Source organism: Mixophyes fleayi, chromosome 7 (genome assembly GCF_038048845.1).
Source record: "Mixophyes fleayi isolate aMixFle1 chromosome 7, aMixFle1.hap1, whole genome shotgun sequence".
In the NCBI taxonomy this organism is placed as follows: Eukaryota; Metazoa; Chordata; class Amphibia; order Anura; family Limnodynastidae; genus Mixophyes; species Mixophyes fleayi.
Window position 1 is genome coordinate 66,951,340 of NC_134408.1, and position 15,324 is coordinate 66,966,663.

Here is a 15,324-nt window from a genome sequence, read left to right on the forward strand (position 1 = left end):
ACTCTCCCGTGTTCATCGTGACTGCTCCAGCTGATTCCTATCCGCTGCCACCGTGCTTCTACAGTATCCTGCTCACTTCAACTCTTCCGTGTTCATCGTGACTGCACCAGCTGATTCCTATCCGCTGCCTCCGTGCTTCTACAGTATCCTGCTCACTTCAACTCTTCCGTGTTCATCGTGACTGCACCAGCTGATTCCTATCCGCTGCCTCTGTGCTTCTACAGTATCCTGCTCACTTCAACTCTTCCGTGTTCATCGTGACTGCACCAGCTGATTCCTATCCGCTGCCTCCATGCTTCTACAGTATCCTGCTCACTTCAACTCTACCGTGTTCATCGTGACTGCACCAGCTGATTCCTATCCGCTGCCTCCATGCTTCTACAGTATCCTGCTCACTTCAACTCTACCGTGTTCATCGTGACTGCACCAGCTGATTCCTATCCGCTGCCTCCGTGCTACTACAGAGTCCTGCTCACCGCAACTCTCCAGTGTTCATCGTGTCTGCAGCCAGCTGATTCCTATCCGCTGTCTCCGTGCTTCTACAGTGTTCCTGCTTCTGTCAACTCGCCTGTCTGCATCGGGTCAGCGTTCCGCTGCTTTCATCTCAGCTACTGGTTATCAGACCGCCTCAACTCTCCCGTGTTCTCCAGGTGTCCAGTTCCATATACTACTGCTTCCTGAGTATTGCCTAATCCTTGCTGGTCTACCTACCGTGTGCTGCACCTACTTGGTTACCGCTTCCACCTTCCAGTGGTCTCTGCTCCTGCCGGCCTCCAGCCGTTCAGGTATCCCTGCACGTCTCTCTGACAGCCTGCTCTCCTGAACCGCGGTATGCATACTTCTCATTGACTGTGCTTGTGAATTGCATATCTAGCTGGACTGAGTTGTTCTCCTCCGGAGTTCCTATCCACTGAGACTATTGCTATCATTTGACTGCGTTTCCTATTTGCCTGGATAGTTCTTGTGACTTTGTATATTTGTGCAGTGCTGCTCAGTTATCATTATATTGTGCATATCATCGTGGGATCAAGTTCTGTGTGTCCGTGTATACTCTGCATTGCATTCATCTCCTCGTGCTCCTCCTCACATATATATTTCAGTGGTACAACTTGCTAGATGCAGACCACTGTCTCCTGTTTCCTGTGACACCAGTTTCTAGTATCCTCTCACATAGCAGTGGTACAACTTGCTAACGCAGACCACTGACTCCCCTGATACCTTCACCTGGATTCCATTCCTTCACCTAGACAGCGGTACAACTTGCTATACGCAAACCACTGACTACCCTCACGTTTCCTTGTCCATCCAGTTCCTCGTGTATAGTTATCTACCTATTACCAGTGCTGCTAGTCATAGACTTTCCTCGAGCATTCTCTTACCATCTGCTGTCTCCTGTTCCGTGGTCACCCCACTGCCAGAGTACCATATTACCAACTATACTGCTCTGGTAAGTCCATCATCTGGTGATACCTGGGTAAAGACTCCTAGTGCCCGTGACATGTATTCATTACTTACTGACAGTAGCAGGTGGTATAATTATTTCAATGGTCATCTGGCAATCCTGCACTGTTAGTGGGTCCTGAGGAATGGAGTTGAAAAACACTGGTATAGACCAAACTGGCTGGGACTCCGGACGGTGCTTTTATTACCATCACATTTAGTGCTCACTCTTCTTCGCATCTGTTTTTGTTTTCTGAGAACTACCTTCCTGGTATCGTACCATCACATCTACAGCCTCGTGGATTACTCCCCAGCCAGCTTCATCAGGAACTGATCTCTGACCAGCTTACTTCCAGCCTTTGGGATCACCAGAGTAAGGTAACAGAATTTCTAGTTATACTGTTATCGTGACAGGTATTAAGATTCCTGTATCTTACCAGCTTCAATGTGGTTCCTGATCCAGTTCCTACTTCTGATGCCAATATTTGCTGCTACATCTAACTGCCTGAAATCTATGCTCCATCAAGCATTTCTCACAGATCTGTTCACCTGGGGTTCAGGTCTTTGACAACAGGGTAGATAGCTTTGGTCGCAGGGCCATCTTAACAACATTATGGGCTCCTGGGCAAAGCAGTGCACTGGAGCCCCTATCAACACAACCACTCACAGTAATAAAAAAGTAAATTAAGTTTATATTTATTGTTACCTGCTTAAAAAATCAGTGTTTAAACATTAAAAAATATGCTGTAATACAGAGATTAATCCACATAAATGTTTTTTTTTTTGTTTGCCCCCCTTCATCCTGGTTCTGGTATCCCCCTATATCAGACACTGTGCCCTCCATTATGTTCCTGTCTTTCCCCCTTCATCCTGCTTCTGGTCTCCCCCTGTATCAGACACTGTGCCCTCCATTATGCTCCTGTTTTTCACCCTTCATCTTGCTTCTGGTCTTCCCTGTATCAAATACTGTGCCCACCATTATTCTCCTATTTGCCCCTTCATCATTGTTCTGGTCTCCCCCTGCCCCTGTATCAGATACTGTGCCACACATTATTCTCCTATTTGCCCCTTCATCATTCTTCTGGTCTCCCCCTGCCCCTGTATCAGATACTGTGCCACCCATTATTCTCCTATTTGCCCCCTTCACCATTCTTCTGGTCTCCCACTGCCCCTGTATCAGATACTGTGCTACACATTATTCTCCTATTTGCCCCCTTCATCATTCTTCTGGTCTCCCCCTGTCCCTGTATCAGATACTGTGCCCTCCATTATTCCCCTATTTGTCCCCATTTACTTACCTTTTAATCGATTTCTTCTCTACCTTTTTCTTCTTTTTGTTTTCTTTCTTCCTCGCTTGCTTGTCTGTTGCGTCATGGCTCCTCTCAGTGCTCTGCTCACTGAAATTGTCGGGCATTATGACATCACACCCAACATTCAGTGCAAGCACAGCAGGGAAGAGGGAGGGAGCTGTATCGCCGCCACGTGACTGCAAAAGGGTAAGATATTTTTTCTCAATTACTTCGGAGCCCTGGCTATGGGGCCCCTATGTCCATGGCCCCCCTGGGCAGTTGCCCAGCGTGCCCAATGGGAAAGACAGCCCTGTATGGCCGAAGTGATTATGATCAGTATGTCCAAGGAAACCACCTATAGCTTGGCCGGGACATCATCATTTTCCTATAACTGGACTGGTAAAAAACCCAAAAAACATCTTTATAAACAAGTTGGGGTTATTGAACACTGGGATATTACTGGGTGATGGTTGGTGAGCACTGGGTGTAGTTTAAAGTATTGTTTCATGTATATATAAGCTAGTGTTTGCAGTTATCTATAATAAAGATGCAGTTGTATCCACATCTTTTCTTTTTCTGTGTGATCCTGAACCCCTAGATACTTGGGCTCCTGCCCTAACACCCTGGTATCCTGACACACATATGCAATTCTTAGGGGGGTATTCAATTGTTCGTCCGGACCTCCGGAAAACTCGCGCTCTAAAACTATTACCGTTAATACGGTAATAACTCGCTGAATTTCAGCTCGCAGCTCCCTGAGCTGCAAGTAAATTACCGTATGAACGGTTTTTAAGCACAATTTTACCGTAATAACGGTAATAGTTTTAGAGCGCGAGTTTTTTGGCCATCAAGCCGAACAATTGAATACCCCCTTAGATGTATATATAAATTGGGCAATGCATGTAATGTATTCTATTAACATCTACTATACCATCTATGCATAATACATTGTTTTATATCATGTATAATATTGTTACAATTAGAATGATAATTAAAATACAAAACATTTTAAATAAAATTACATATTGTGTGCAGTCTTCTTTGAAAATATAAACATAAGCTTGTGCTATAAATATTGCACCTACAGATTTAGAGCAGAATAGGAATTGTATTAGTTGGGATAAACCTCAGCTACCTTTGTGAGGAGTTTGTTGATTGTAATAGTTATAAAGAAGTTATTAAATGATCATTTGCATTATTGCCACTCTTTTATTCCCTTCCCATTAATAACATAATGGTCATTGTAATGATGTGGAGCAGTTTGTCTCAGCCAGTACTAGATAATCACAACTTAAAACCCCTTTCTAGTCACCTGCAGATCATTTGCAGCCTCTTTCTGTGAATAGCAAGCCGTGATCGCGCGGTGCCGTGTCCCTCCTCTCCTCTTCTCCATTCACACTGACTGCCGGGCGTGACGTCATCAAGTCACGCCCGTCAGTCAGTGAGGAGCGCCGCAGCCAGCATGAAGAAAGAAGACAGAAGAGGAGACAGAAGAGAAGAAAAAAAAGGAAAGAAGTTGACAAAAGGTAAGTAAAGAAACGGAGAGGCAAGGGGAGGAAGACAGAGAGGGACAGTACTATAAAGAAAGGGGAGAGAGAAACAGAGGAGGAAAAAAAGCAGAGAGCCAAAGAGGAAAAAAAACAAAAGTGGGAAAGAGGAACAGAGGAGAAAAAAAAAGGAGAGAGGAACAGAGAAGAAAAAAAGGTGGGAAAGAGGAACAGTGGAGGAAAAAAAGTGTGAGAGAGGAACAGAGGAGAAAAAAAAGGAGAGAGGAACAGAGGAGGAAATAAAAGTGGGAGAGAGGAACAGAGGAGGAAAAAAAGTGGGAAAGAGGAACAGAGGAGGAAAAAAAAGTGTGAGAGAGGAACAGAGGAGAAAAAAAAGGAGAGAGGAACAGAGGAGGAATAAAAAGTGGGAGAGAGGAACAGAGGAGGAAAAAAAGTGGGACAGAGGAACAGAGGAGGAAAAAAAAGTGGGAGAGAGGAACAGAGGAGGAAAAAAGGTGGGAAAGATGAACAGTGGAGGAAAAAAAAGTGGGAAAGAGGAACAGAGGAGGAAAAAAAAGTGGGAGAGAGGAACAGAGGAGAAAAAAAAGTGGGACAGAGGAACAGAGGAGGAAAAAAAGGAGAGAGGCAGGGAGGAGGAAAAAAAGGAGAGAGGCACAGAGGAATAAAAAAAAGTGGGAGAGAGGCACAAAGGGAAAGAGGAGGGAAGGCAGCATGGAGGGCGCAGTGTGAGCATAAGGGGGCACAGTGTAGTTGTGAAGAAGGGGCACAGTATTGTGTGTGTGTGTGATGGCACAGGGGGCTTGTTGCAATGTAGTGAGTGTGAGGTAGGTGGTGGCTAATTAATGGGTGCTATTTTGTTTGTAGGGTGATGGTGGGGACTATTAATTTAAGATGGGGTGGTTTGGGGGCTATTGAATGTTGGGGTGAGTTTAGGGAGAATGAGGTCTATTTATTAAATGTGACTATGAATTATTTAATGGCAGTGATGGTTGCGGGAAATAGGTACTGCTGGGGCTGTTTGCAGGAAGGGAAATAGGTTTATTTATTAAATGTGAATAGTATTATTTTAATGTTGGGGCTGGAGGAAGGCCTAATTATTAATCGTGAGTGCTATTGATTTAACGCGGGGGCTGACTGTAATTTTCTAAATGTAGCCATTTTTTTTTTCAAAATAGGTCCTTCAACGTTACTGGATCCGGACAAGCCACAACTAAAGAAAGCAGCAGCCACAGGTGGAGAAAGTGAGAAGAACAGGTAGGAGAGAGCAGCACAGTGTGTGAAATGTTGTGATTCTAGTAGGGACAATACCAATTTTTGGAGAATGTTGTGCCCAATGTAAGGTGTAGGCCAAGACTGAACTGTTTGTGTACACACTGCATTCTTTGTATACTACACTGTGGTGGTAGATGTCCTGAAAGTCAGGAGTGCTTGAACATATGTGATGCTCCGGCGAATTGAGAGCCTAGTGATTTTGATGCTAGCTACGCCCCAATGGTGCATTTGCCACGCCCCCAAATGCATGACCACACCTCAGAAAAATTTTGCACCATCGTTAGGCTAGCCACGCCCCAACGGCGCATTGCCACGCCCCTGAATGTGTGAACACACACTAAAAATTTTTGGGGCTTACTCGACTATGAGGGGGGGGCCCATGAATTTGTTGTACCCTGGCCCTGAATTCCTCTTGGCAGCCCTGGTCATGTGGAGCGCATTTTGGAATGCATGGTGGAACGCATCTTCTTCAGAAAATGTTACAAATAAATATTGGCACATCTAACATAAAGATTATATACTTTTACAGTTCCTTCCCAACAAATCAACATTTATTTACAGCTGAGCAGCTATTCTAAAAGATAGACTAGTAAGAGGCACACTCCCTACTATTAAATATGATATGACAACAAGGAATAAAGGGTTTTATAGATGCGGTATTTGTCAGGTATGTGGAACAATTCCAAGCAATTGTAGTAAAATGAATTAAGATTTTTTTGTTTACAATCATCCTTATACTATAAATAGACTTTCACTTGTAATTCCAGGAATATTATATATACATTGGGCTGCATCTGTGGTTTAGTCTATGTTGGCCATCAAGTCCTCTAAGAATATGTATATGTGAACATATTAGAAATATTAAAAAAGATCTAATATCTAATGCAGTTTCCTTTCACTTTAAAGAAAGACAACTGCTCTACAAATGATATTTTCTATTTTATAGGTATTGATTTTGTACAAAAAAATTGGAAATCCAGAGACTTGGAAAATAAGTTCGCTAGAACAGAAATGTACTGGATTTTCAAACTTGACTGTCTAACACAGTGGTTCCAAACTTTTGCAGTTCGCGGCACCCTTAAAGTCTCCATAGTTTTTTCAAGGCACCCCTCCAAAATAATTACAGAGAAGTCCCGTTTTATAAGTAGTTGGGTCAAAAAAAACGTAATAATTATTTAGGTCAGGACAGAAATACTTATTTAGTTGTATGCAAAAATAATACACATAAATCGAAGGGAAAAGAATATTTTTATATATATTTTTCAATGATATTTCTGTCAAAGAATAATTAACAGCTAACTCACACTGTGCCCTCATTCATCTCCACACACACTCTGTGCTCCCTCTGCATCTCCACACACACTCTGTGCCCCCTCTGCATCTTCACACACACTCTGTGCCCTCTTTGCTTCTCCACACACACTCCGTGCCCTCTCTGCATCTTCACACACACTCCGTGCCCCCTCTGCATCTCTGCACACCTCCGTGCCCCCTCTGCATCTCCGCGTACACTCCGTGCCCCCTCCGTGCCCCCTCTGCATCTCCACACACACTCCGTGCCCCCCTGCATCCCCACACACTCTCCGTACCCCCTCTGCATCCTGAAGCCAGGAAGAGAAAAAACAACAAACAAAAAAAAGCTTACCAATCCAGCAGGTGCACGGGACCCAGCATCCTCCTCTCTCCTGACATTCAGTGGCAAGTGGCAGTAGAGTGGAGGATGCTGGGTCCCGGGCACCTCCAGATTGGTAAGTTATTGTTTTTTGGTTTCTCATCCTGCCCACGGCACCCCTGTGACGGCGCACACTTTGGGAGCCGCTGGTCTAACATTTTAAGGTAATAGGGATTTTCAGCTTAAATGCTTTTTAACCTAACTTTTTAAGAAATTAAATATGTTGTCACTTAATGTTATTTAATATCTCTAATGTAAGGCTTTAACTTGCATAATGTATTATGAATTATAACCAGTGCGTTTGTTTATATATTCAGGTGATTAAACCGAATGAGACGTCACTTATGAAACCGGAAGTGAACTTGCGTTCCACCATGCGTTACAATATGCGTTCCACATGGCACCTGCTACACTTCCTGAAACCGAAGAACCCGAAGTGACGTCACGTTGACGAAGTAGGGATCCTGTTATATTTTAATAATGCTGTTTATTTTCTTTATAGCAATAGATTTTAATTGCTTTTTTTTTATTTGTATGTTATATTTACTTAATCCGCCAGGTTTCCCATTAATATCTGTACCATTTATGAAATGATTAGCCACTATACTTACTGAAACCTGGAGAACTGAAAGTGACATAATCCTAAGATATTGGAGGTTTTTATATGCTTTAAATAATGTTATTTCTTATATCTACATATTTGAATTGTCATTATCTTACCTGTATGTCATATTTTATTGTAATCAGAAGTTGTTTAGTGTTTTATTTATTTGTTTTAATGTTAATTTGTATCATTTTATGGCAATTGGTCACTGATAGTTTAAAAGGGAAGTTTTCCATCCTGCCTCCATTGGCCTGTTTCTGATCATCCTCTTGTTATTCAGCAGCTGCTAGCCCAGGCTTCTGGGTTATATACAGCACACTCCATTACTCCCTTGTGGGACTCCCTGGTAAATATGTCAAGCCTTAACAAATTTTAAATTTTGCAATGTAAATGTAAAAAAAAAAATTTCTTTCTGGCAGGTACTTAGTGGCGGATCAAGTTGTTTTGCCATCTAAGGCAAATTGGCAAAATTCTTATCCACCACAAGTCACTAGCTAAACACATTTTCTATTACAGCCATTAATATTCACACATTACACTAAAACCTGCAGTAACCATGCACATTATATGAGAAGTATCCCGCACATATTGCACTAGAACATTGTCCCCATGCAATACACCAGCACAGTGTCCTACCCCACTGTATATGCTAAACAATGACCATGCGCAGTGTCCATTCACGTGACCAATGTACAATACACAAATACATTTTTTTCTGCTGCCTAATGGAAATAACCAGAGTAATATCAGCAAGAAAACAAATTATGTTTTAATTGATACTGTGCAATTAGCTTGAAAAACATTCAGTACCTCAAACCCTATTGTTTGAGCCAACACCCTCGCCGTGCATCATTTTAGGACCACTTCTGCATTTTCTTAAAGATTTTCAATAAATGCAGGTACCAAACTATAATTATTTTATCTGACAGTAATTGTATACACTGCAAGTATGGAAGCTTAATGATACGTTATGCCCATTACTTGCACCAGCACATATATTTTCCATGAATCTGGTAGTTGATGAGTTTAATCCTTGTAAATGGCAATTTTAGTTGACTCTTTTTTCTTAGGAACTTTGAAACAATTTGGATTTGATACCAAAAACTATCCAACTGAACAAATAAACAACAGAAGTATAGTGATTAAAGCAGGCTTTGTGTCAGCTTTCCTCCCAAAGAGGTTATTTATAAATGTACTACTTTACTTAGTACTGATCCAGATGCCTAGCTTTAAATTTTAAATTAATGGCCACTAATCCATTTAAACTTTTAATGACTACTGTCATCCTGAAAGCAACCATCTTTAATTTGCTTGATTCAAATGGAAAAGTTATGGTACTCTTTACATTTTCCACTAATGTCCACATAATACACAGTGACAAACAGTATTCCCTGAGTATGTATATGATGACAGTCTTTTAAAATGTTGTTTTTCAACAATCTTGTCTTTTAAAATGTCCCTGTTGAAAAATTATTTATTTTAGAGTAATGCGTTAACTACTTTAATATAGTTTTATTGTACTTAAATGCTTTTTATATTTAATTTATTTGTATATGCATCTTTAACTTTTTATTAGAACCAGTAATACAAGATCTGTCCTTATATAAAAAAAATGGACTGAAATTCATCAGTCAAGACGGTGACTTTTTATAGTGTATTTTTTAATAGTGTGTTTTTTAGCATTGTGTATTTTTATCCATCAGTCATTTATCTTTATAGTATGTGAAGAGTGGCCATTATGCCAAAAGCATTTAAAATCATGTGTTTGTGTCTGATATTTACCTACTACTTCATGGGTTAAGTCTTCAGAAGGAACAGCCAATGGGATCCAGTTGAGAGTCTGGCACTTTCTATATTAGTAGCTTCAGCGGGATGTCACTTCCTCTTTTCCTGAATACGGATACCTGGCCATACTACTCTGGAATCAGATTTAGTATCTGCTGGAATTGAAGTTTACATTTATTGTTTTTATAGGGTATTCAATTCATCTCTATGTTATTTCTCTTCCTAGCTATTTTCTAGTTGTTTTGTGCATTTTTCTCAGTCTCCTCAGCTTGACTCCCCCTCTCCTATTCCCATCTTTTTCCCTTTCTTATTTCCTGCTGTCTTCTTCACCCTATTTCATTTTACCCCTATTTTCCTCTTTTTCTTTCCCCTTCTCAAGAAGCGCATGTCTTGCCCCAAACGTTTCCGGTCCATTCCCGATCCTTGTCCCTCAATCAGGACAAGGGAGAGGGGATCCCCTTACCTACTGTCACAGCTTTTGCAGCAAAGTTTCATTAAAGGGGGAAAACACAATGAGTTGCTTCTTCCTCACAGATTCAGGAAGCCCCGATATGAGTATATTAGACCCCCTACCTCCCCCTTCTTATAGGTTCTGTGTGAGGGACAACAACCGAGTAGGTACCCCCATCCCCTTTTATCATTCCTCTTTGCAACAGCCCTTGGATTTGCCCCAAACTATGGGGCAACATGAAACCCCACTCTTTTGCTTCCATCACATGGGGCAGCGAATGTTAATATTCCTCCACCCACTTCATCACCACTCCTCTGTGTCACCCCCCCCATTTCCCCTCCCATTTTCTCATTGGATGCTCCAGCCCCAGACACAGCTGGTACCTCTTCTCAATCATTTCCTCTGACCTGACAGTGCCCCTGCAGGCCATTTTAATATGCACTTGGATCAGGGTACAGCCCCTCATTTAACAGATAGATGGCTCAGCGGACAGAATACTGTCCCTTCCCCCACCCTGTGGCATTTCAAGAATCAATCCCGGGTCCTACAGCCACAAATTGGTTGCTACCGTATCCCCCTATAGGTCCAAGGTTTGTACCTCAGGAGGACCATAGTTGGTCCGCTCCCTACCCTTTTCTTTCAGGGTGCTATGAACATAGCGCCCGGAACGTGGTCTGCTCCCCTTTTCATCTGGACATTCTGGTACAGAAACACAGTTTACCTCCCCAGGCCGAAATATAACAGGGATACAAGCCTCCCTCCCTGGGCTTTTTGACACATCTCACCTGGCCAACTCCCACTATCCTGCACCTCGATTTCAGACCCCCCCACTCTGCGCTCGCGTAATATACCTCTTAAATGTGCTAATATCTCTTCTCGTCCAGCACAACAGGTGTAGCTCAAGTCAGCATCACAAAAAACTTCTTGGGGATGAGATCGTACAGACATCTGAACCTCAAATGGACGAGCCGGCTCGACTGACAACAGGGGATCCCGTTACAGTTGTGCTTACCCAGGTGGCACAGAGTATAGCTGGTGAGAATGAAAATTCTACCATTCACGGCACACACTCCTAGCCGACCCATTTCTATGACCAGCGATGATTCTTCCTCCTTTTCCCCGATTCAGGGTCATCAAAAGCTAATTAAAATTTGGAATATCCATTTCAGGGGTAGCAAGGACAAACGTGAGACCCTGTTAGAACATTCACATCCTATGACTTCAGAGAGCCCGATGGTAATGTGCGAAAACACATCTCTGCTGATTGCATATGACCTAGGGTCATGGACAAAATTAAACTGGGTTTCTATGTAGATATGTTTGACCTAACAGTTGAAGCCAAAAAAGATTTAGAGACAGCGGGCCTGATTCATCAAGGTACGCAAATGCTTACGTATCTGCGTTGCATACTTTGAGTGTCGCAAACACTTACGCGAGTGAAATAAGTACCTCAAACTGCAAAAACACACCCTCCTGTGGTCCTGTACACGGAAAAAGCAGCGCAAACGCAATAAAACACACCCACCTGCGGATCTTTTAACATGGTACAAGCACAAGCGACGGATCTCTAGCGATTGATGGGAAGCTAAGCAGTGTATACGTCACGCCCAATGTGGGAGGGACGAACAGTTTGTTTACACAGAACACAACACAATGCCTGGGGCTTATTTTTACGGGATAGCTCTTTACTCATAAATCACTGCCAAATAACAATGATGTGGAACACTCTGAACATTGTTTTTGCTTTACTATTAATTAGTGTAATACACACTTTTAACTAAAACAGACATGGCCTTTCTGTGTTTTGGATTTCAAATCACCGCATAGTACGCAAAGTTCATGGATATGGCAACATTAAAAGCACATACATATTGAGTCGATAAAAATGTATGTTGTACTAGAAATCCATCTGGCTTTTCAGGAAAATGCATAGCATACTATTTCATAAAGGATACACACACAAGTGTACACAACCTTTACACAGATAAAGGGTTTCTGTCTGGGTTAGAATTCATGACTGTCTTTATGGAAAGTGGGAGAGCTACCCACTACCCCAACCTGAGATGTGGAAAAATACAGAGAACACCAACAATACAGCATGCGTGCTACACAGGCAACTCACACTTAATAGTACTCTTCAATATTCACACAAATCACTAACAAAATACCAATCTCACAGGTAGCTCACTGGTTAGCACTTTGGACTCGCAACACAGCAGCCATGAGTTCAAATACCAAGCATACCCACAACTATTGTGTGGACTGGATTCATTATGCTAACAAGAAACACATGAACTTCACACAATGGTTTCATTTTTTAATTTGGATTTGTTATACACGCTCAGCCACATTGTAAAATATGCCCTAATATTTATCATGTATTGTAAGAAAATCATTTTTGGAGGGGTACTTTAGAAAAGCCTCAAGGCCCACACTTCACATGCACATTATTATGTCCATTCTGACATTTATTACTACGAATGGACTAAAAGGGGGGGGGGTTTGTAGGGGTCAGCCTCCTTGGAGTTAAATGCAACATTGCCTGCAAACAGACTTTCATCTGGATCGACGGCATACAGGTTAGGTAATGTACTCAGCTTTATCCAAACAGAACGCTCACCACACTCCAGTACCATGGAGCTTTGCAACGCTTGCACTTACACCACTGACGCCACTTCTGTGTACAGTTTCCATGTTCTCTTCAATTTGTGATTGCCTTAGCTCTGATACTTCAACTTAACATTGGATTATCACTACAATGACATATGATTTGGGGAAATTGAAAAGTAGCTAGGGCAATTTATCTGGCACACAGGGCCTACAGATGCCATACCTCTTACAGGGGTAGCTTGTTGGTGGAGGGCACATGTTCCTTATGGATGACATGGAAACAGCAAATCTCAACCTTTTCTGCTAGAGAAATGATGATGGAGTTCAAAACAAACCATCTTCCTTAAATGTTACTCTTTTGGAATTATTATATACATTCTCTTTTGTCCTTAGACCCACATGTTGGGTAATTAGAATATATTAATAAAGACACACACACCAATGAATCTTTTTTTCAAAATTATATTATAATAAAACTCTTTAAAATAGCAAACATATTTACATAAATTAACAAAACTATTTACAATAAAAAACAAATTGAAAAAAAAATTACTCAGAGAGTGTACACCAGTAGGCCATTTTTTTCCCATCTTTTTTATTAATTTTTTCATTTTTTTTGTTGTTTTTTTAATAAATTGGGACATTTCTGCCCTCATCTCGCTCCATGTTGGTGGGGGTGGAGGCCAAATATCACCTTTCTCCATGTGTGCTTAAAAAACCCCAGAAAAAAAAATTGAAAACCTGTAAAGCAATTTTGCCAACCATACAGGAATTACTAGAGATGTGTACTGTTACATTACTTTAAAATGTTAGGCCTCTGGATACAAAACCATTTGGACGCACATTAGACATTGATAAGGCTTGGGAGTAGCATTTTGATAGATGTACTAAATTCTGGAGAGTCCCGGGGAGAAGGGCGTGGACAGGGTTGTTTTACCAGCATTATAAGCCTCAGGGCAAAGCACTACAGTGGGGCACTACCTACAAAACCACTCACAGGAAGTAACAATATTTTGGTTATTATTTGATTTGCCAGAAAAATGAAAAATATACTGACAAGTTGACAAGGCTCTCAGGCCCATTTGTATTGCCCCTGCCCTGCGTGCCTATGTGTTAAGATGGCTCTGGCTGTTCTTTTCTGGTGTACACAAACTCACATTTGGATGTCCATTATCATTGCAACCTATGTCATCTTTTAATCCACATGTGCTCCAGCAGGGATTAGTTCCAAAGTTTAACTACATTTAAGTGGTATCAAAATCAAAATACCCTTTCTTGTAAACACTTACTATTTCCTAAGGCCTCAGCAGCTTGAGGCACCACCAGCTGGCTATTGGCCTCCTCGTACTGCTGAACCTCTGGTTCTGCCTCCGGCTCCTCAGCAGACCAGTCAGCCGCCCCAGAGGTGCAGGGGGAGGATTGGGCCACAGGCTGGGAGTCCTCCTCCGCTTTCTCCTGGCCCTCGCCCTCTCTGGGGAGGCTTCGGCCTCGCCCTTTGGCTGGCCTGCCACCTGCTGCTGCTGGTCATCCTCGGCCTCCTCCTCCTCCTCCTCTGCCTCCGCCTTCTCCTCCACCACTGCCTCCGCCTCCTCCTCCTCTGCCTCCGCCTCCTCCTCCACCACCGCCCGGCGGCGTTGGCGCCGTTCCCAGCACGCCTGGTCTGTTGGAAAAAATGCAAAAAAAAAAGGGTATTGTTAACTCATTCACCAGCTTAATAAACTAATAGTATTATAACAATCAGGTGATCATACATGTTTAATAAACTTAGCATTGCCAGCATACACAAATATTAGCTACTACCAAGGCAAGGAGCTAAACATGATGAACACCAAGCATTTCACATGACCTGTCACAAATGTTTGTTTTTGTACAGTGATGTTGAATTTCTCTGTGGCCTAGTGGTGAGCACTTTGCTCTTACAGCACTGGGGTCAGGAGTTCAAGTCTTGATTATTGCTTCATCTGTGTGTAGTTTGGCGGCTTACTCCATACTTGCATGTGTCGACTACCACACTCCCCAAACATACTACTGGCCGGGTATTATGGTTTTTGGACAATTTGCCAGTAGTCTGCTTTGAAATGTTAGGGAATTTAAGTCTGCAAACTCCCATGGGGCTGGTAATGATGTCAATTTGTTCTCTCTGTACAGGACCACTGAATTAGTGGATGGATCTCAAATACTTTGGATGATGAGTATACTTTGGAAATCAGCCTTTGTTGGGACTACCTCACATTGTAACTAGCCAGTTAATTAATGATTGATTAGTTATATCTAGTAAAGTATGTAATCTAATACAAACACCAAACAAACTATATAATGGGTGCTAGGTATCAACCTAAAAGTGAGGACCAGCAGCTTCCTCAAAAGGTTCCCCAACTATTTTAGACAAAACATGCCATAAAAAACATAGGTGCGCTAGGTCAATCACTTTAGATGTAAAAAATATACATTTATTTATAACATTACATACTCGTGAATATGGCCATAGACACTGACACTTAAAAAACCAAGTAACAATAACTGTCACAGAAATGCTTAAAAAATATGCAAATACATATGCCACTGTGGAGAAGTACATATAATGACATATAATGAATGAATGTTCTCTATCCTTCCTCCCGGCGCCTGTCCTGAGCCGCGGCCGTCCACCATCTTGATGGACTGCGCATGCGCAGCATCCATGAACTCTTATG